This window comes from Hetaerina americana, unplaced genomic scaffold (assembly GCF_022747635.1).
Source record: "Hetaerina americana unplaced genomic scaffold, ioHetAmer1.1.p SCAF_3, whole genome shotgun sequence".
In the NCBI taxonomy this organism is placed as follows: domain Eukaryota; kingdom Metazoa; phylum Arthropoda; class Insecta; order Odonata; family Calopterygidae; genus Hetaerina; species Hetaerina americana.
The window spans coordinates 33,668,905-33,690,323 of NW_027286874.1; the positions used below are offsets into that span (position 1 = coordinate 33,668,905).

Below are 21,419 nucleotides of genomic sequence, written 5' to 3' on the forward strand. Positions count from 1 at the left end.
AACGGAGAAACAGGGTCCAATAAAAAAGTTATACAAGTTTTAGCGAAGCGTTTCCGTATTTTTCAAAACATTTATTAATAAATATATGACTGTTTCATATATATATATATATACTATATATATATATATATATATATATATATATATATATATATATATATATATATATATATATATAGAAAAACCCCAAAAGAGAGTTCTGTCTTAGGAAAAACTATTATTTTGTTAATTTTCTACCGCTAGTGAATTTAGAAACCACTTTATATCAGTGAGATTGAAGTAAATGTGCCTAACTGATAGCCAATTTAACAAGAACTTCTGATCGCTTTACATTGTTATTGATCGAATTCCTACCATTTAAAATCGCCAGTGCTAGTTACATTCTGTAATTATAACGTTCAGGTATCTCAACAGCCTTCAAATACCTTATTAAATTGTCATGTACTTTATTCTACATTTGTACTTCTTTGATATGTAAATTCGTAACGATTTTGTAGACGCAGCCCCATGGAAACATACTCATCGCTATGTATTTACTTACTTAAACAATTCAATTAAATTGTTAGCATATGTGATGACGGCGCGTACAACAAATAAACATAAACCTTAATTTAACTTTCCTTATATATTATCTGGAATTGTTAAATAAATTAGGAGCGTATTAATAAAAATGATGTTCAAACGTGTTCTTGGAGACTTAGAGGATGTTATATGTTATAATAATATTCCTAGCTCATCGTAATATTGATAGTAAATTATTTCTTTACTATTTTTTATCTATTTACTATCAATTTTTCAAGTGATATCACATATTATTTGCCGGATTTAGTGGCTTCGATGGAAGTAAATTCGAGACCGATGTAATGCGATAAGCCCTTAAAGGATAGTACGTAACCGATTTCCCCCTAAAGGATATGCTTCACTGTTTCCATATTTACTCACAGGAATTGATAGCGGCTGCTTACTGGACGCACCAATATGCCATTACATGTGGACGCAATCCTAATGGGACGACAATATCCTAAATTCATTATAAGTGGACATTGCAAAGCATGTTCACTCTGCGCTTAAACGAACATATGAGCAGGGGTGGGCTGGATGGACGTAAAAGCGCCATAGCAACTGATGACCGACCAAAGATAAATGGCGGATAAATATTAAAAGTTACTATGCACTCAGCAAATAATATTTTTGTTGATACAGTGCCTACGACTGTTGTACTCGTGTATAGCATATTAGTCTATGAAAGTACACTCGTGAGAACGGGAACCCTATGACCCACATCTATAAAAATGACCGCTCACAATATGAAAAGCTCCATAAAAACGCTAAATGTGTCATGGAAACCTCATCATCATATACGACTAAAACCGTAACGACTAGCATTAGGCAAGTATTGCCATAGCAATAAAATTTAGAAGTCATATTTTGAAAATGGGTCAAATAAGGTATAGCCAAAAAATAGTTTTTTCTCGAGATACTGTTTAATATTGCTACCGAAGTTATTTTGTATCACTAGTATACAATAATGACAGAGTTAATATATTTTCTTAGGCATAATGAAAAAGTCTTATAATGTGGAATATTACATTTTTTGTTGCGTATAATATTGTTTTCAAATATGACCCTCTGTATGTTTAATCAACACTTACACCAACCCTCTCTCTCTTGCGTACCTACATGCAGTCAACTGTCCATAAAGTTGACATAAGAAATGACCAAACGACGAACAAGGGTAAGGAGGCCGCATTTAATTTCAGATAAAGGTACGAGTAAATTTCAGATAAAGGTAAGAACTTTTTAAGTACTGAAAGACATTTTCGTTTGCCTAGCTACTCCTGAAATAATACGTACAAAGTTACTTCTAATGATCAATAATCAAACCAAGAAATCTTTTTAATAATAATTGCAAACTATTCGTAAGTTTAAACCAACGATATTTTATTAAAATTTTTAATAATTTTGTGTCTATCAAAGTTCATCAAATAAAACCAGTCATTTTTAATTGTTATTGCTAATCAAAATCTGCTCTTTATTCGGATATATGAACTTCATGAAAATTAAAAATACCGTCAAGGATATTAAAGTATCAATTTACTTTCATGAGCATGCAGTGAAATACAGTAAAAAGTTACGACATCGTAAGCAGAAGTTAGATAAAATCATGTCCGCGTTACTAAAGTCACAAAAAGGTCATGTATTCGATACCTGAATCACGTTTAGCAGGTTCCAATCTCTCACGTAAGTGCCTAATATCTTGAACTGGGTTTCAAAGCAATTGAATTAGTGACTCAAATGTAGGCCAAATGACATACTTTAGTTTAAAAAGGTTCACAGCAAAAAGGTTAATAGGTAAATTGATTTTGTGATTAATATTTGAGGTATTTATCTGAGATCTCAGTGTTTATATAAAGGTTAAGTATAATTGGACAATTATTAATTTGATTAAATCCGTCATCTTCAAATATTTACAGCTTCTAGGTGAAAAAAATATAATTTGAATATACATGTGACTGGAAGCATATGCGGGTTTATAAAGGAGGCATGCATTTTAATTCTTAAATATCTTCAAATAAAATTAGTATGCTATGCGTCAGCACAAGAAATGCATGCATATTATAACATTCAATAACACCACGTGGAGAACTCAGGGTAACACCGCGAACCCAGTAAAAGGGGTGCGTGGTATTTCTGTGAACAAGATTTTCCTGGAAACCATAGAAGGGACTGGGGAAGGCTTTAACTTGATCCCACAACAAATGTTTGGAACCTTCTCGTCTCTTTGATCAACCTTCAATTTTATTTTAAATATAACGTTAAATGCAACGAGTATTTCTTATATCATGAATTTGTATTAATTAAAATATTTACAGACTACACGATGTGATTTCTTTAGGCATAATCTTCTTCTATCGATCCTTTCACAAACGAAACTCATATTCAGAATTATTCTGTTGCGATGTTTTCTTTCCTAATAGTGTGAATCGTTCACACAAAAGCGATATTTTTACATGGTTTCCATGGTTGTGTTGAACGATATAAATGAAAACTTCGGTATTCAATGGAAGTGGTTTTCAGAGCTAGGCGTTGCAAGGGTATCGGAGGAGGCAAAAGACGCAAAAACTGCCTACTGAAAAGGCTTCTCGTAGACCCGTTCTCTGAACGCACGACGGCCTCGGTAAATCAAGTTTACGGGAATTATCCATATCGGCATGCGGGGTAGGGAAATACGGAGGGGAAATATGAAAGGCGAATGAGACTGTCATCGCAGGCATCGGGGTATATAGGCCAAGAAAGAATTCCGCACTCATGCATAGATATTTATGTACGTTCATTATGATACACATTATCCGAAATTATGCTCCACTGGATGACAATACACGAGAAATTCATATTACTGGTGGTCCGCATTAAGAGCTATCGCCGTAGCTTTTCATTCACTCTAAAAACTTTTTAAAAAGGATTTAGAAGCACTAGTGCTGTGCACGATAATTTAAAACTAACTTTTGTATTGGAATTTGCATATCCAATAACCTCGAGAAGATAAAAGATATGAGAGGATAATTCTGATTCGACGAAAGTATTGATTGCTAGGCGTTCCACCTCGTCAAATATTATTTAGAAGCTATGCATGGATGGAAAAACTCCATAGATGGTAATAGTCCCAAAATATCTTCACCTTATAATAAAATTCTGTTAAATTGGAAATAGGAAAAACACTAGATATTCTCTGATAATTGTACCATATTTTTTCATCGACATCTTTGGAAAAATCATTTTTCTGAAATGCCCTGCATGAAAACGAAAACTTTATGAAAGAGTTTAGCTTTAAACTGACAATTTAAAAAAAATGCCTCAAAAACTAACAGTGGGAAATAAATGGAAAATTACAAGCATATTTGGTGAGAAAAGCGCGAGGAAAATAAATTATGGAATTAGATATCGACTGTTGCTGTCGATTACCAAACTACCACGTAGAGAGGTAATCTAAAAAAATAGCGATGAAATACAAATAGTATGTACGAGCTATACTTTTATTAGCAAAACAATGAATAATTAATATTTTTTCCGATTTATTTTTTTATAGAGAACTCAAGGATTGAATCAGTCTTTAGATATTTTCCAGCCTTGAACTATTGGAATAAATCAATCCTTGAAAATACACTTCTACTTTTTCTAATTTAAGATATCCTATTTACTTGATAAAAAATAGGGTCGATCAAACCAGAATATTTTCAAAATTGGTATAATTCATCTGGTACTACTGCCGTTTATTTTGCCAAAAATAAAGTATATTCAATAGTATGGGACTAAGGAATGCCCTAGTGCATTTATACACAGGATAATAAACGTAAATAGTTAAATGGTAGGAATTATATACAAAGGTAATTTATCACGATAAATGTAACTCACAGTTATCTACCGATGTATGTGTGATATTGATTCTTTTTCATTCTACGAAATGCTTAATAGTTCTGGAACTCAATAATCTCATTACGTGGATACTTCAGAGAATTTGTCTGGGGTTGGCTGGAAATTGTAATTTCTTCATGACTGGACGAGCTATCAATCTTATTTTGACGAAAATTCGTTTTTGGTCTTTTTTTCACGCCAGCTACTATTTTTACTTTCTTTTTATCTTTGAACCTGTTTATATTTATTTCTCAGTTTGATTGTTAAACAACACTTCGCAAATTCAAGTTACCTGCCTAAAATGAAAAACGAGATACGAAAAACTTCGTGGCATTCTGTGAATCCCTAAACACTATGAAGAGAAATTTGAGAGTGTGAATGATATATATTCCTGCGTTGAAAGCAATAAACCCGATAAAATATATTAATTAACAGAGAAGTTTTATCAGGGGCTACAGAATAAATTTTTGATCCTAAAAACACGTACAAAGGCGAAAAAGCAGCATTAAAGAGGACTTTGCAGAGTGGCGTAATACTTTTTAAGTAACAAGCGCATATTTTTAACTTAAATGAAAGATCATAAATCAAGTAACAATATTGAAATTGAGATTTTTTTCATATTTTAAACGGAAACATTGATTTTATTTATGTTCATTTCCATATTTTATGTGAAATAAAATAGCCACGATACGATTACATTCAAGCCATGGGAAAATAATAATATTTTACGGATTTATTTACTTAAGTTTAAATTTAAATTTAAAAGAGTTCTTTTACAAATATTTTACATTTATCTAAGTTATAAATGGAACCGCAGGGCCAACAGAGGTTTTCCTTTCCAGCAGAGGACCAGAATCGTTTGGTTGCTTAAAAGATTTAAGGTTTCTGAAAGTTTCTTTGAATGAAGCTTAAATTCCTCAAGCAGCGAAAGTGAAATAGGCTTACTAAGTTGTTCCCGGCTTAGGCTTTTGTTAAGAATGTCAGATCACCAAGTGCAATAAATATCTCTCACTGTTGCAGACGGGAATAATTACGTCTCTATAGCTTAATTTGCTGAGAACTTCATGATAACACCGTCCATCCGGTGATGGATTATTAATTCATTTAACGAGCAAATTTCATTAATTTACTGCGCTATTTAAGCTTGTTCTCACGGAGGTTTAAGTGATTCAAACGGATGATTTACCATCGGACCCATATTTATTTTGACAAAAACGTTAATTTAAGGGCTCCCTACTATTGCTTTCAAATGAATCCCGATGATTTCTTGATTTAAGGAGTCTTTTATCAAAATGTATAAAATTTCTGGATTTCTATGTAAGTAGAAATAAAATATCTTTTAGGCTCATGTGAGTGATTAATTCCTTTTAAATACCATCCCATTGAAAAACGAGAGCTAAATATCTCTATTTCACAAACCGGAACATCAGACCATTTATTACTTGAATTTCATAATTTAGAAAGCTTTTATGTTGCAAGTTTGTCTTTTACGGAGATTTACTAGTAATTTTATGAAAAATCATGTTATATTTTTGCATTTCTTCTTTCTAAATTAGTCAGTAAATAATGTGTCATTGAATTATTTCATTAGTTGAGAATAAGACACTCCACCTAACCTAAGTATAGTAAATACGATGGGTACGCAATGGGCGCCGAGGTTCCTATTTATTCCTTGCCCTCCGTCTGAGCTAAACCAATTAGTGAGAATCTAATCCTCTTGAAATAATATCCAAACTAGAATATTTAAGCTTTAAGATTTAAACTGATTTAAAATTTTAATTGTATGCTGCTTAAGCCTTAATACATCAGCCAAATTTTCTTAAACCCCTTCAAAGTTAAAGCATTGTTTTTTCTCCAAAAACTGGCGTCGTTCCAATCATGTGAAAAGTCTATTTCCTTCATGTATGAGTTTGAATTTATTCAGGCGTAGTAACAAATACAAGCGCCCTATAAATTGGAAAAAAAAATTATTTAGACTTAAATATATTTTTCTTATGCATTTACCGTGTGATAGTGTGTACAAACTATCTTAGTTTATAAAAAGCGAAACTGTTGATGTATGCTAGTATATACTTTCCTGTGGGTGTCGATAGACGATTCTTTGATTCGTTGCTGCGTTTATTAACACACTATACAACTTTAGTATTTTTACTTTTAATGTACATATGCACATTTATCTAACTTTTACTTGGCTTAAATATAACTGATTCTATTATCGTATTTTTTAATGCTAGTTTCAAAATTAACTCATGAACCAATTTATCTGGAACGCCTGAAATTGATTTTTTTAGGGATTACGTTATAACTTGGAGCAACACCCAATTGGCCAAAAAGGTTTAATCCATTAATTAATTCATGTTAAATCTTTTTTCCCATCTCTTGAATAATTATAGCGTAAACCCTCACAAGGCTTGCTCGACATGTTGAACTGAATGAGAAATTGTCTGTCTGAAAAGAGTTATTTACATTTATTTCCTGATAAAGGAAAAGGACTACAAAATGGAATAAGGTTCATGCATCCCTTTAAATCTTCCAAATTATTCATCAAAGTTTCCTAAGAGTCAAGAGATGTCATACTTTTTTCCTCAAAATTCTTTTAGCACTCTTCGTTGAATTATAAGGTTTCAGGAACCTTCCACATCTACATACCCAATCCGCTTCCCTAAGGGGAGTTTTTCCCGACCTAACGGAAAACGCATCCTACTTATGGTCTTCATTGCTAACTGTACGTCCTCCCTGCCTGCAGCTTTTATCCCAATTCTCACCTCGTTTTTCGTCTTTATGGATGAATTCCTAGATCTTTATTCCTTCCTATTCCGCTTCTCCCTCCGGCATGCCTCCCACCTAACGCTTCCTTCTCCCCTTTTCACAAACGTCATCGTCCCGATGTACTTCTGCGGTCAAGGTCGCTGTGCCCTGCTGAAAATTTAGTTCCAAACATCCTGCCTCCAACTGCACTATCTATTCACCAAACAGAAGCTTAACTCAATGGCCTCACACAAGCCGTCAGTCCAATATATACTCTAGCCAATATTCCTCTCTTCCCGTCCTCGTCTAGCGTTTGTTATGCATTGTGTTTCGGTAGCCAAAAATTTGAATATTTATTCCTCAAAGATCCTTGTACATTCATTAATATTAAACGTTTCACAAACGTGAGAGATTGATTCCTGGTGTATGAGTAGATAAAAATGATAAGTAGAGAACTATTTCCATATATATTTTACAACTTGTATGGAGGAAATATATGATGGCAGTTTTCTTTATTCCATATTATGGATTAAAACATTTTCCTATTTCCCTAATTATACTTACCAGATGATAAATTCTTAGCCTTGACACGCTTAGAATTTAATGTAACTTCAAGCTATAAACGTATGCATTTTTACTATCATCAGATAGGAACTATCTTTTTATAATGATGCAGCAGGTCTTTTATTTTTAAAAGTGCCTGGTGTAAATTAATTTGAAATGGTCATTTCCGACTCTTCGGAAGAAAATTGTTGAAAAATTAATTTCGCGACAATTTTAGCGTCCGTAAAATTTAGCAAGAACATATATGATTGAAAGGCATTCGATCGGATTTAGAATTGGATGTCTACTGTGTAGGTTTAGCGAATGGTTGAAATGGCAATGGAAAGGATTCTTGACTTACGACCTGCAGAGGGATGGAGGGGAAAATGGCATTTTATTCCCGCCTTCCCCCGACCGCATCACTCGAATACGGTCAACACGGAAACCAAGCATGGCCCCACTCATACTCTCTAAAACATACAATCTGGTGCCACTGTTGTCCCTTTCACGACCTTTGTCCTTGCCGCAGTGCGGCGGTACCAAGAGCTGCGAGGGGGTCTTGAATAACCTCTCATGCTTACCATTAGGATTTCACTGCCATGGCTTCCATTCTTAGACTGTAGGTGTTGCATTGTGTTAACGAGCTTACAGTGGCCAAAGATCGAAAGAACGAAACGCAGAGAAAAAGAGCTCGCTCTCTTTTCAATTTGTAGGTCAATCGAAACAATTAATGAGCATAGGTAATGCAAAAATAAATGCGAATCTTCAGGTCAAAATTAGCCAAAGATAATAAGACATTTGAGCTCATGAATGTGTAGCTTGATGACGAAGACTTATCGAGCAGTTGTTTCTCACGTTTAATTATTTTCAAATTGATGTAAGTATTGTCATCGAGATTTTATTGTTAATCATATTCTTTTCACCACATTATAATGTGTAGAAGTATGCGAGACCAGTTTCTTCTAAACAAATACTCAAAGATCAAGTAGTTCATGTAAATAAAATTTTGCTATCGACCCATATTGATTGAATTTTATCGCAAATAAGCCAAAATAGCATGTTATTTAAAGTTTTATCTATTTTGAATAACATAGGATAACGGCCATAAAGAAACAAACTTAAACTAATACTAATTTAATTCTACCAATTTGCAATTTAAATATTAAATTAAAATTTAAAATAAAGATTTTGGTAATCTCAATGTACCTGGAAATCGAATGACTGAAAGGTGGTATGTGATCTTAGAGTTTCGATGGAAGTAATACTTAATCCGGCGATTTTTAGGTAATGAAACCCGACTGATATTCCATCATGTACTTGCGGCACTCAAAATGGTGTTTTTTAATAATAAAAAAGTTTCAGGTGATTATTTCAATCGCTGATTACAGTGATCTTCGTTTGGGGTGTGTTTTAATCTTCATTATGATTTACCAAATGAAGTTTTTCTATATAAAGAATAAATGTAGGGTGGAATTCCCTTTAATATGCTTTAAATTATGCCAGAATAACTATTTCCATTCGCAGATACTGATTACGATGTATCAAACAGTATCAACTTTCGATTAAAAGTTTGCAAAAAATAAAAGCATTGACAAATCTTCAACGGGATTAAGTAATTTCAATGTAATCATTATTATTTATCTCTAAACATGTAAAGCACTTATTAAAAAAACAAATTCTGAATACTCATTCTATTAGGCAGTTCCAATTTTTAAATTTTTTTATTTTTTTTTCCTTAATTTTTTTACACTCTTGTTCTACCAAAATTATCTGCTTTGTATTACCTAAATCTCTTAAATGTGTAGTAGTATTCGTGTGATGATATTCAAGTTGTCCCAGTTTGGTGAAAGAGGATGCTTTTAGCAAATTATTTTGTTCAAATGTATGTTTTTCGTATCTGATCATAGTTGATGTATGCGGTGCCATCACCCATTTACCGGTGGCATTGCTTTCCGCATACTTGATTAATAGCACACATTTCAATATTTCATTACTATGGTCTTGAATGAACTATGGTTGAATTTCAGGGGTACTCATTTACATATTTTATTGAATTCAGAACGCAATTCTAAAAAAACAGTTTGGATAATCCTGTATAAATTAGTAGATTATTTTTTCTGTGGCATTATTTCTTTTTGGCTCCCTCTCAACCCTTTTTTGAATATTGGAATACTATGTGCATCTAGGGGGTTCAATTAACACCTAATAGGCTATAAGAGATATTTTTTAAATTAAAAGATTACTTTATCAGCTATCAGGTATAAGTTAGCACTGAAAATAGAAAGATCAGGTGGACTATGTTAACAATTAACTGCGTATTCCTATTAATCCCAATTCGTCTTTTAGAGCTGGTCATTAATATATGAGAACCAATGACTCACTATCCAAATAACTCCAATACCAAGGCTGTATTATTTTTGTTAAACTAAAATTTTACGTACAAATTCACACCCAAGGGTTGGCGTTTGTTCCCTCTATTATACGTACGCCTTCATTTCATTCCTCTTCTGGTATTTTCCCTCCATCTTGCCACTTACATCACCCACGAAACTTCTTCAACATTTTCTTCCTCTCCTCTTAAACCCTTTCATCTCGCTGTTGAACTGTCGCTTGAAAATTATGTGTTCATCCATTCTTTCTTTGTGGCCAAACCATGCCATTTGCAACGACTTAGAGAACTTGACTATATCCTTCCCTCTTAATGATGCATTTACCTCCCAGTTCATTCAGATTCTCCATATCTTTCCTTATCTAACCGTGCCATAAACACTTTTCATTGTTTTCTTTTAAAATCCCCGAAGTTTTCCTTATATTAGGCTTTGATCCATTTATATTCTACATATGTTACAAAAGATATTGAGAGGATATATTTTCAATTTTATTTTTATTGACAAGAGGTCTAATTTACGGAGAGGTACATTAACATAGTAAGCGGTGGTATTTTCAGCCGTCACCCTTCGGTTGAACTCATTAGAAATTGTAGTTTTACATAGAATTACTCCTAGGCAAGTGAACCTTTTGGCATCCTCAAATACTTCGTTCTCAATTATTATGTTTTACAATTCACGTCTGATCTTAAGAGATTACACATATTATCATTTTAATGGTCTTTTCTTCATTTATAACATATTTATTATTCATACTATAACAAGAGCAACAGCCAAAAAGCAAGTCAAGCTCAGTAGGTGTTCATACGAATACCATAGAGAATAAATAAAAATAATTTGTCAGCTCTCCATTTTCGTTTTGTTTTGCTTTAGGGGTAAAGGATTGCTTCAACCTTTTATTAAAAATTGACAAATCCGGCTTAAAAATTAATATTGAACTCGAAAGTGACACTTATGCGCAATAACTATAACGGGTGCTAGCTGAATAACAGCAGAAATACATGTCAACATTTTGATTCTGCCTATGGATAATGCTCAATATTCGATTTCACAAAACTTAATTTCTCTTTGGTTGGCTATCAATACTGAGTAATCAAACAAACCGATGGAATAGAGGGTCTGAAAAAGTTAATTTTACGGAACAGTGAGTACTGGTTGTAATCCTGTCATTAGTCCTTTGCGTTGCATAGTTCATTTATACTGATGTGATTTGTTAGAAAGTAAAAGAGAGTACATCATTAACTAACTTAAATGAGTTCTAAAATGAACGAAGGCGAGATACTTAAATCGTGACAATGCTCAGGATTGGCCTGGGTTCCAATAACAGCGCGCAAAATGCGTTTACCGCAACGCCTATTGAACGCTGAAACTCCACGCGGAAAGAATTTGGTGCGCTTTTAGTTGAAGCTTTCATTTCTACCTTCCAAGGTTATATGAAGCAATTTCAGACTTATTGGAAAACGCAAGGATAAGTGATAAAGATAATTCGGGAATAAAAGATGAAATGAAATCAGAAATAATTTAAGGATATTAAATTGACTTAATCAAAACTCCACAGTTTTAATGCTTATTTATGTGCATGTTACGTTCAATTTGTTTTTAGTCAACATATCATATGCCATCGTCTTCAAGTTGAAAATTGAATCTTTAAAATAAGATTAAATACATATTTCAATTCCAGAATTTTTTTAAAACAGTTGTGCCACAATCTGGAAGGCTATACAAGGCTTGCATAGATGTGTGCGTTTGCGTTTGTGTATCCATGTGGTTATATACATACATACACACAATTAGTCATTCTACGTAAAATTTAGCAGTTAAGAATTTCTTTTGGCATACTAATTATAGCCAATTGCACCTTGGATGCCATAGCTCCTATACGTTTAATTCCGCTGAGCTAGATTACCTCCATATATCTTGAGTTTCAATTTCCGTTGCGATTGTAATCTACATTAGTTGTTCCAAAGTATAAATCAACAATTTTTTTAAATAAATGCACGATTCCGTTGTTATCAAGCACGTATTTGCAGTAATCTCACTCATTTCTAAATAAAATTTTGTTTCGAACTATAAATTACACTAAAACGGTTATTTGGTTTGTAAAATGAACGGCTAAGGCTCTTAGTACCGATTTAAGGTAAAAAATATTAAAGGTGGCATTGCATTGGCTGCCCATTGCAATTGTATTAACTGATATACACACACAGTAATCAACCCTAAGGTCGGTTTGGTAGGTGATGGTAGAGTTCATCCAGTACTAAGCCCGACGGCGTGTGAAATTCACACATCAGGGTAGGGGGGCAAGTTCCTTTCCCTGTGCCGGTTATGGTTTCCCAGGAAGACCTGGTACCCGAAAAATCATATAGCTTGGGTGGAGCTGCTGGTGCCCGGGAATCGAACCCAGGACCCTCCGGTCAGCCGGTCAGTAGTCCAACGCTCTATCCCCTGGACTACCACGACCCACATTAACTGATACATGAAAATTTTAAACAAATATAATTTCAAAGTATAGACTGTTTGTTGCTCTCCGTTCCCAGGAAAACCCTTTAAACTGATAATTTATGCCACATTTATTTCTACAGTTGATTCTTAAATAATGTCAAAAGGCAATTAATTTGGAAAAATAATCGACAGTTAAGGTCTTGTTTTAGCAATAAGTTAGCTAAATAAATTTAGATACTTCTGCGCCGCACCCACAGTTACACTGTCTCGTTACTGTCTGTCAAAATTCATAGGAAATAATTTAAATTAGAAGAAAATCGAAGGAAAAATTCTTAGGTCCCGCCTCCGAGGCTATGTTTGTATCTGACTTTTAAGCGAAGTTGGTTTTTATAATGAAAGATACAAATTCTGCAATACTTTATTTTGACGCGACTCGGGTTTTGACGCCTGAGAGGGTCAGGAAATGCGAATGGTGGAGGTATTGTTTGGAGGCCGGTTAGGGAGGGATTCCGTAATTAAGGGAAGGGTAGAAAGCGGAAGGAGCACCCACACGGAGAGCACTTTTGTGAAATGGTGAAGGATCGTGGAGTGGGGGAAGGTTAGCTATATATTGACAATAATAGCGAGACCCTTAATATATTTCGAATAAAAAACTATGGAATCACAAATTATTACTTTTTTATTATAAAATGAATGGATTCCACAAAGCCGCGTACACTAAATTTATTTTTTTGTACCAACCTGAACTATCTATCGATGCGAACAGTCAAAAGATAAAAAAACACATTTAGAAGATGACCACACGTGATTAGGTATTTCATTACTCAACTCTTCAATTAAGTAATTGCTACAGAGTGATGTTGAAACGACCACTGTCTTCACCTACACTCATACAAAGGAGTGTTAAGGGTCCCTCCACTGAGCAATGGGCTCCCTATCGTTTGTCGGCAGGCGCTCGCCAACTCATAGCTCCTCCGTAGGATTTCGTAGGATTTTTAGGTCATGTTACCAAGGAATGACCTCAATGTCCTCCCTATGCCACCACTTGCACCCGCAGCATCTATAGATCGACCCAACATCCACAACTTTTTCGAAGCACTCGATTTGGTCAAGCTCAACAAAGAGAGAAAAAATTCAAAGAAAAATAAAGTTCTTTTCTAGTGTCTTTCTTTGGAATATGAAATATATTCCAGAAATATTTCCTCAAATCGGGCTTGTTTTGTTCCCACGATGCTGTAATTGGAATCACAAATTGACGTACATCTATGAATTATGAGTAGTCTTTATCTATGGTTGTCTATGCGATACAAATACCAAAATAATATGAACAAATCCGAAATGTTTTACGTTATTATCTATACGTGTATCCTTTACGTTTTTTTAAGACTCAAAAAAATTATTCAAGTTCAGATATGCTTTGCTGAGTGTTAGTCTCGCTTTCTGGTTCTCAGAACGTCGCCTCCTATTTCTAAGACTCAGCACGAAATTACGGCTCAGCAATTTGTGAGGATTTAAGAGGATTCTGGAACGTGGGATGTAAAAAATGACCAAAATAGTGAAATAAAAAAAATCATGTACCATAATTCATGGAACAATCTAAGAAATTATGTCCCAAAAACTTATTAGAAATGCCTCTAACGGAATACAAAAAAAGCCCCAGTTATTTGATCCACTATGATTGTACAGTCGCCAAATTCTTCGAAAATTCCAGAAGACCCTCGCCTTGTCTGCCGTATCCGTAGGAGATCGAGGATTTCGAAACACTTCTCGCCGGTCATTCCACTTATTGACAGCAATGAGAACACCTGCCCCATCTCCACGTGCGCCGGACGACGGGCGTTGACAAGGGAAAAGAGAAACGAGGTCTCTCCGGACGATGCTAGTCGGAGAAGGAATTTGGAGGCATGGATCCCATTGGAATAGAATAGAGAATCGGGGGTTCAGCGCTTCAGGGACCCAATCACTTGGTTTTGGAGACAAATCCTGATCCCGGTTTTCGAATGGCAATCCCCTTCAATCGGCCGAGCACGATAGGTTAGTCGGCGGCACTTTTGAAGGGAGGAGGCAATGGAGCGAATTAATATTTACATCTAGTCTAATAAGCGTGGTGGATAGGAGCCGAATGAGGGATATTAGCAATGAGAAGGTCATTAAAGTGGAAGGAGTGAAGCATAAGAGAGGACTAAGGATAAATTTAAAATGGATGAGAGAGGGCGCGGAAGAGAAACGTTTAATGGATATGGGGAAATTCAATCGAAGGTTTGGTCGTCAATTTGGTAGAGCAAGCGAATAAATTCTGGACCCAATGGAATGGGTGGGGTATCGGTCTCTTTTGGTTTCTCTAATATTTTGGGTTTAAATGAGGGTTATTGAGGAAACAAGAGAAAGATTAACTAGGCTTCCTCGTACTGAATCCGATACAAAACGAAAACTATCAGCTTTATTTTCAGAAAAATCATCTCCTAAAAATGTACTATTGATTAAATCTCATGTCCAGTTCCCATTAATTTTTCTTGACCTTCCCTCTCCGAAATTCTATTAATATGTGTTTTTTTTAACTTCAATTCATTTCAACGTGATTGATAATAAGTAAATAGTTTTACAGATGAAAATGATACATTTTGAACATGTACTACCTTCAAAATGCGTTCGTAAGATTTTGCTTCCTTATTTTTTAAAATTGAAATTTCAATACTCAAAATTCAGGACCTACAACCAAAAAGAGTTTCTTCTCCTCATACGACCAATAACACTACACTTCATTACCTACTCATCTTAATCTTGGGGCCTACTATACTCCAGTGGAATTTCTACGTTACAAAGCTTTCAGTTCAGTAGCTGAACTGAATTGAATCATGCAGCAGTTGAATTCTGAATTGAATCATAAGAGCAGGCACGCGCAGAATAAATAATGAAGGTGGTCTGAAAAACTACCATGTTAATGGAAGACCGGAAATTATTCTTGCAAATTGACTGCTATCACGAGATATTGAATTCGATTAAGGCTTTGGAGAACAAGTATGGGTGATTATGCATTTTTTTTAATCGACCCAAGTATGCAGATGGTAGAGAATCAAATAGTATGATCAGATTCTTCATATTCTCATTTCACTATCACAGGAACACTATCTACTAGAATGAACCTATTGTAGATTCGGTTAATTGCCTCAGTATTTCATCAGATTCTTTGCTGTGGAAGGAAGATCCAATTAAGGTTCTGGGAAAATTAATGCAAAGGATGTGAACAGGAAGGGTGTTCATTAGTCGAACTCTTTATGGGTTCAGATTTGGATGAAAATTGGCTGAAGGATAGTAATTAAATAATTTCTCTATTCCTCAATGAGAGGAAACACCTTTGTGGAAAGCTTTTTCTATCGTTAGAAGCAGGTGTATGCAAACTGAACCGGTTTCCACTTAAAACTGCTGCCACTGGTGTAATTATAGTTTAAAATAATGAAAATTCACATATTTACATTAAGCAATAAACTGACAATATGGCATAAAATGAACCATTTTTACAGTAAATTATTCGAATAAAAAATGTTATGATCAATCTTAATTGATAATTCCTTCTGTGTGTGTGTATATATATATATGTGTGTGTGTGTGTGTGTGTGTGTGTGCGTGTGTGTTTGTGTGCTATCTTTTTCATTCAGCGTCATTGGTGGTGTATTTTAATATCCCCTTTCTAAAATCAAGGAGTCCTTGAACTCTTTACGAGGACCCCCTGATAATTTTCCGTTGAAATGATATTAAAAAACTACGATGCATGCATGCTCAAAAAATGTCAACCTACGTTTCCGTTTTATTACCTCAAAATAGAGAAACCTAGCTGTAATAGCTTTAAAGCGAAAGCATGTTTTTAGATATTAAAAATGTGCTAAGAAAACTCTATGCCTGTATTCATGCTTATTTGATGAATATACTCATGCAAATTTGTGATCAGTGATAAGTTACTCACTAATTATCGAAAACCTGTACGCTGGAATTATTTTTATTTTTAATGAAAATTACAAACTTTTGTAACAAACATTTTACCAAAAATTGTAACCGGCATACATTTTTCCGAATTAATTTTTCTATGAAATAAGCGTAATTTTATAATTATTTTGCATAGTTTTTGAGGTTAAGAAGCGTTCAGAAACCATTACTTCACAAGTTGTGTTGGCTATTGTTACAGACAGTCCAGACATGGTGCATTGGTGTGATTGAAGCGTTAATTGTAATGTGAGAACTGCACATTATCATTGGTATATAGTATTATAAGTTTGGTATTAAATTATTCAGTACGTAGTTTACAAAAGTTATTGTAAATATTATTTTAATTTATTGCAGCCATAATGGCATAGAATATTAGTTTTAATTGTTTGTTCAGTTCAAAATAAATACCTGTATAACCATAACAAAATGGTGATTACTGTCAAATATTCAACTGATTTAGATAGACCCATCACAAATATTTTAGCCAATTCAAATGTTTGTAAAATACCTAAGGGTAAATTTACGAACAAATACTGGCAACATTTTGAGTAATGTGTACACCTTTTGTTAGCTGCATTCATTTTTCCTATAAGTTATATTTTGTATTTAACTTTTAATAATTATAATTTTGCGTTAATTTGTAACATCATCTCTCAAAAATCACACATACTCGTATATTAGTTATTTTTAGCTCCATTTTTCCAACTCAAATGAATACGAAAAACTACTTATTGTCTTTGCAAGGAGTGTTGCCACCTGTTTTCACGTATGATCTAAAATAATTCAGAAATGCATCTATATTTTCCTCTTTCTGTTCCACCTATAGCAACTCTACACTTTCCAAATCTACTCCTAGCTTTCATTCACTCCTTTCCATCGTAATCGAAAATTTCTTGCCCCGTTTTCATAACACTTTCCCGTTGGGACTCCTCCCAATTGTCTTTGAATTAAAGAAGTTTCTCGGCGTCCTGATCTCATTCGAACCCTTGCTGCTAAGTTTCCAGCACGGTTTGCGGTGCTCGAAGGGAAAACGGAAGGGAAAAAGACCGTCGACAAATTCCTCCAGCCCCCAGGCTCCTCCTCGGCCTTATGATGCGAATGAATTCCTTCGCTCTCGAGAGTCTGCAAGTGGAAGCGCGAGTGGAAATTCCCCCGTCATCGCATATTCTTTTCCCGGGGAGCGGTGAATGGGTTTTGGGTGTCACGGCACGGGGATAAAGCGCGAATCTCTATGGGAGTAAGTATTGGGATCGGCGCATTGGGAGGAGTGCTATGGTGATTCCGCCGCAACACCAGACTCTCTCCATCGCCCACTACTTCTCTCTCTCCACTCCCTTCCTTTTTCTCTCTCTTCCCTTCAATGTTCTCTCTGTCAGCCTTTCCCTCCTCGTGCAGGGAACAAAGTTGGTTTCCGTATAAACCGGCGTGCTCACTCCGATCGGCGAAACTAAATAAAAAAGACTAAAGCACCCTTTTCTCGGGTCTTGGCTCGCTTTAAATGAAGCGGAAACTGCAATAAAAGGGAATCATAACGTCCTGGGCGAGACTGCAGGCGGCGGCTCTGCAAAGGAAGGGAAGAGTGGAATACTGGTAGCAGGGATGAGAGTTGGAAAGGAGTAGAAAGAGAGAGAAGAAGGAAGGAAACTAATGGTATTAGCCTTGGAACATAAGTCCCATGGTACAAATATAAATATTTCTATCAAGTAGTTCATAATTTCATTGTTTACCACTACAAGTGCATAAAAATGCATTAATTTAAAGTAATGAACGATTACATAGATAATGCAATAATACGTTGTTAAATAATTGTATATATATATATATATATATACACACACACATATACATATATATACATACACACACACACACACACACATATATATATATATATATATATATATATATATATATATATATATATATATATTTCCATTTACATTGACTTTGTAATTGAAACAGATATTTTTCATATTTTACGGCTCTATCATATCCTTATTTTAGCGTTTCAATCCCTAACCAGTTCAGGATGATAGAAATTTTAATATTATGCGCTAAGCGATTCTAGCAAGCAAGAGAGAGAGAAAGGAGCACAGCAAAAGGACGAGGAGGACGTGGGTGGGTAAGCGCATTTGTGGCGTTGGATGAGGGGCTCTGAAGGCAAGGAGAGACGAGGGACGGGGTTAGCGACGAGCTCCTGAGAACCATCAGCGGGTACTGGGCGAGGTAGGGAACGAAGGTAAGGAAGTAGGGTGGCGGTGGAGGGTTTGGGGGAGCTGTTCGATGGGACCGGGAGTATCTACTCCTGGTCCCATCCAACGGCCAAGATGGTTTTGGAGGAGTTGAAGTGCCGCGTAGACAAACAGACAAACGACTTTATTAGGGCGGAATGGAAACTGTCGGGCTCCCTTTCGGACGCGGAGTGTTCCAATGGAAATTGTGGTAAGGCACGGGGTGGGGGGATAGTGAATTTATAAAACGACCCAGGGGATGGGTGTTAGGGAATGAGTGAGAGAGGGGGGGAGGGACGAGAGGGAGGATGATGGGTCGATCGCCGAAGAGGGAGGGAGCTGGGAGAAATTTCGCAGCGTGCGAAAAGGACACCTCGTGGGAGGATCACATTGGCGCGGGCAAGATACATATATTTCGGATGGAGCGAGAAAAAGGGCGCGGAAAGACAACGTCGTAAATAGCGACCGAATGTTTCGAGTGAAGTCTCTCAGTCCCCTCGTGATTAAATGATTTTATTTTTTCTTCGCATGGGACATCCAACTAATCCGATTCTAAAGAGCTTCCGTTATCCGGCCTCTCCATCTTCGATGCAGTTTAATTTCCTCCCGCTTCCCACCATCTGTCCGTGTAGGGGAGACACATGCGAAGATTAAAACGCCACATATTTTCGGTACCGATGGCAACCCGTGGTAGGGAGCAGTTTGTCTTCTTGTTCGGGAGCAGCAAAAACACACCTGGTGGGCGGCTCACCCCTCTTACCTCTCCCCCCTCTTTCTATCATTCCATCCAGGGGGCGATATTGGAACACACGAATGAAATGGGAGAGGATGAGTGGTGGATGGGAGGTGAAAGGAGCAGGAGAATATAAAAATGGCGGGGAGGAGGAGACCGTAAACGGGAAGGGGGGATGAAGGAGAGGAGACGGAGAGATCGTGCAAAGAGGAGTGTGCGGTGGGCGGGGACTTTGGGAGCGGAGGGGTCGGAGTCAAACGAGGCCTGATGGGAGGAGGGATGGCATTTGGGACTCATATATATATATATATATGTGTGTATATATATATATATATATATATATATATATATATATATATATATATATATATATATATATACATGTATAAGGTTGGAAAAGGGGAAACGAAATGGCAGATACCAATTGAAGAGTTGGCGAGATTAAGGTTTGGATTTGGGATGAAAGTAGATCCAAGGAAAGAGGTGGAGGGGTGAATACTGAATGTGACACTGCAGAATATTACAAACAGCGTCGAATAGAAGTTGATTCCCTTGTGATAAGAGTACGCTGAGTGTATGTAAACTGAGAAGAGACGACGCGAAACAGGGCAAGCTAATAAGAATCGAGATGTGGCAAAAATAAAACCATTAGTGGTGAAGAATAAGGGTCCAGACGTGCACAGTAAATCAAAACCCCAGCGTTATCAAAGGCATTGGAAAGTGAAATGAAAAGCTTAGAAAAAAAGAAGTTTTAGACCACGCCAAGGATTCCACCGATGTAAAATTTAAGGGTAGAATCTTCTTAAAATATAATCAAAGCGAGTGAAGTTGGCACCGATGAAAAATAGAAAAGGAGTTGGCGAAAATACGAAGTGGGCGGAGAATTTTAGAGGAGAGAGGAAAAAAATCTTTCACGCTCCCTGAATGCGAACGACTTGGGTAGGGCGAGAATGTTGGATGAGGAGAGCACGGAAAAAGAGAGGATAAAAAAAAGAAGGGCGCGCGAGTGGGGAGATTAGATAAGTGCGATATAGAATTTTGGACCGAAAATTCATAAGGGGAAAGAGAGGATGGTAAGATCCATAAGGAAAGTAAAATGAGAGGAAAAGGGCAAAAACAGGAAGAGATGACGGCTACGTCAGAGCAAGGATACCCGCGTGAAGGACGACTGGGGATGGAGGAGTGTAGGCCGAGTAGAGGAATGGGGAAGCAGGAAGGAGAGAGAGGGGGGATAGGGAATAACGTTGGGAAAAGGGAAATGTTAGACCATCGGTCGTGTGGAGTACGGGAAAGGTGGGAGGTTAGGGTTGGCGGGCGGATGGACGGGCGGGATTCGGCGGAAGAGAGGAGTCGCACGTTGTTTGAGAGATCGTAAATTTTTACTCTTAATGGTTATTGGAAATGGCGAAAATGGGAAATTCCGTCGCCAAGCTGGTGAGGGGGGGAGGATAGGAGGAGCGATAGAGGGAGGGAGCGTGAAAGGACGGGATGAGACGTGGGAGGGAGATGTGGGAAAGGGGACATTCTCGTTTATGCTATCGATCGTGCGACTCTTCCAAAAACAGCAAACAATCGCACACACGGCTCGGCGCTGAAAAAATAATGGGCTTCTCGGGGGTGAAAATATTTTCCAAGTAGCATGTGTAAACTACTCGCCCCGAGTTTTTCCCGGACGGTAGAAAAATACTGCCAGCCCACTCGTTCGCATGGAATCCAATTCATATTTTTGACATCTTGCATTTACTTCGTTCATTATTTTCAATGAATTAAGTGCCTCTTCAGCGTCTTAATTTTTCCCCAGTCCTAATTAACCAACTTCCGTAAAAATATCGTATGTCCTGAGGTGTTTTAGTGTGATGACGATCTGTTATTTAGATGTATTTTCCTTTCCTGCTACCATCAACACGTTTAAAACCAGTTTTCCGCTGTGAGCAGATTTAT

The 21,419-nt window shown here is 36.3% G+C and overlaps 1 protein-coding gene across 1 annotated transcript in view; it reads left to right on the forward strand.

The window, feature by feature from the left end:
* The window catches only part of LOC139690998 (titin homolog), a 125,223-nt gene that overhangs the window by 34,225 nt on the left and 69,579 nt on the right, over window positions 1-21,419 (forward strand). The window lies entirely within an intron of this gene.